The following is a 2,953-nucleotide window of genomic DNA, read 5'->3' as shown; positions in this document are numbered from 1 at the left end:
TTCTTCACCCATGACTCATGGTAAGAAATACATTTTACATTGTGACACAAGAAATGCATTTTGCAGTTCAAATTTTAAGAAAGCCACTTTTATATGAGGTGTGAACAATTTTCAAAATGCAACCAAGAGGGAATCTACTCAAGATTTAAATCCAACAATTAGCATTCCATTTTTTCTCATTTATTTTCCAGGTAATAAACCCTACATTACACGTTATGATTTCAACCCTGTCATACTTTGTGTCCAAACTGATGGTGCCTATTTTGAATGAGGGAGTAGACTCTCGGAGATGAGGGTGAAGGTGGGGAAGGCATAAAGAAATAGTGCCAGGCTGAGCACGGCAGCTCACATCTGTAATCCCAGCACTTTGGGAGGCCAAGGCGGAGGGGATCACAAAGTCAGGAGATCGAGACCATCCTGGCTAACATGGTGAAACCCTGTCTCTACTAAATATATAAAAAATTAGCTGGGTGTGGAGGCACGCATCTGTCGTCCCAGCTACTCAGGAGGCTGAGGCAGGAGAACAGCTTGAACCTGGGAGGTGAAGGTCACAGTGAGCCAAGATTGTACCACTGCACTCCAGCCTGGTGACAGAGCAAGACTCCACCTCAAAAGAAAAGAAAAGAAAAAGAAATAGTGCCATTGATATTTGGCTGTGGAAGAATAAAGTAGAATTAACAGGCCTATGCGGAGGGGAAGACATGTCAAGTAGAAGGAACAGCAGTGGTAAAAAGATGGAGATAGGAGAGTTGGTAAGTGGGGGAAAGTTCATGGGAGTGTGGTGTAGTGGGGAGTGGTGGCACTGGGTAGAGATAAGGGTGAAATATGAAAGCCCAGCTGGTTCTAGAGGACCTTAGATATCATGCTATGAAATCAGGATTTTACAGGTAATGAGTCAGGCTCCAAGGACATTTTTTATTTCTAAGAGGAAAGTGACAGGATTAGAGCTGTCTTTTTTCAGTAAGGTAGTTGTACAGAAGCCAGACTGGAGACAAAGAAACAAGTTGGAAGTAATTGTAGTGACCTAAGCCAGTGATCGTGAGAGCCTAAAACAGTGGTTTTCAAACTGTGGTTCACAACCTGTTAGTGAATCCTGAAATGATTTTAGTGAGTCACAACCAAAAATTGTTGTTTCATCCGTCTCCCATTTTATGTGTTAATAATTACAGGTTATGCATAAACTTTCTGGGCAGTTTAAATTTTTAATAAACTCACTACTATGATAGATTTAAATATTCAAAATGAGCAAAGTGAGTTTACTTAAAATTTAGCGTGTTTAACTACAGAAACGTTAGCTTTCAACATAGACATTGTCATTTTGGACAAAAAATATGACAAGATTGAAACCATGAAGTATAATGTATAAATGAGGAAAACATGGATAGTTAAATGTTAGATTTAAATCTTGAGTGGATTCCCTCTTAGCTACATTTTGCAAAATTGCATTTTATATAAAAGTGACTTTATTAAACATTTGAAGTTCAGCATTATAAACCCCCAAAATTTGAGACAGGTCTCAAATAACTTAGAAAGTTTATTTTGCCAAGGTTGAGGACATGCCCATGACACAGCCTCAGGAAGTCCTGACAACATGTGCCCAAGGTGATCAGGGCGCAGCTTAGTTTGATGCATTTTAGGAAGACATGAGACATCAATCAATATATGTAAGAAGTACGTTGGGTGGGTCTGGAAAGGCGGGACAACTTGCAGCAAAGTCAGGAGGACTGGAAGTGGGGAGCTTCCAGGCAGTTACATTCTTCTGTAAGTTTCTGGTTACCCTTTCCAAAGGAGGCAATCGGATATGCATCTATCTCAGTGAGCAGGGGGTGACTTTGAATAGAATGAGAGGCAGGTTTGCCCTAAGCAGTTTCCAGTTTGAGTTTTTCTTAGGGATTTGGGGGGCCCAAGATATTTTCCTTTCACAGAATGCATTTATTTCCCTTTTTTTTTTTTTTTTTTTTGTTTTGCTCTGTTGCCCAGACTGAGAGTACAGTGGTGCCGTCTTGGTTTACTGCTACCTCCACTTCCCAGGTTCAAGCGATTCTCGTGCCTCAGCCTCCCGAGTAGCTGGGATTACAAGTGTGCCACCACACCTGGCTAATTTTTGTATTTTTAGTAGAGACCAGGTTTTGCCATGTTAGCCAGGCTGGTCTCAAACTCCTGACCTCAAGTGATCCACCCACCTTGGCCTCCCAAAGTACTGGAATTAGTACCCAAAATGCATTTCTTGTGTCGCAATGCAAAATGTATTTCTTACAGTGGGTCCTAGTGGAAGAAAGTTTAAAAACACTGACTAAGGGCCAGCATTGGCTGACTCACACCAGTACTGGCTCACACCAGTACTCCCAGCACTTTGGGAGGCTGAGGCAGGCGGGTCACGAGGTCAGGAGTTCAAAACCAGACTGGCCAACATGGTGAAACCCTGTCTCCACTTAGAAATAAATAAATTAGCTGGGCATGGTGGTTCATGCCTGTAATCCCAGCTACTTGGCTGGCTGAGGTAAGAGAATTGGTTGAACAGGACCTGGGACCCAGGAGGAGGAGGTTGCAGTGAGCCAAGATCCCACCACTGCATTCCAGCCTGGGGCACAGAGCAAGTCTCCATCTCAAAAAAAAAAAAAAGAAAAGAAAAGAAAAGAAAGAAAGAAAAGAAAAAAATACGGACTTAGATTTGGGCAGTGGCTATAGGGTGAGAGAGAAATGTCAAGATACCAGAAATTTCTAAAGTAAAATAGTGAGGACTTATTGACAATTGGATGAGCAGGTAAAGGAGAAGGAAATTAAGGATGACTCACTGGTTTCTAATTTGGGCTGCCAGGGCACATGGGGATATGGATCAGTTGATTTCCACCAGTATCTCTTGATAGTACGGAAGCATAGACAAATGAGGAAGGCATGGTTGGAGCTCTTGAGGCACTCCACATACGTGAAAGAGACTTGTAAACAGGGTGTC

This window comes from Saimiri boliviensis, chromosome 7 (genome assembly GCF_048565385.1).
Source record: "Saimiri boliviensis isolate mSaiBol1 chromosome 7, mSaiBol1.pri, whole genome shotgun sequence".
Lineage (NCBI taxonomy): Eukaryota > Metazoa > Chordata > Mammalia > Primates > Cebidae > Saimiri > Saimiri boliviensis.
This window is presented reverse-complemented; position numbering follows the sequence as displayed.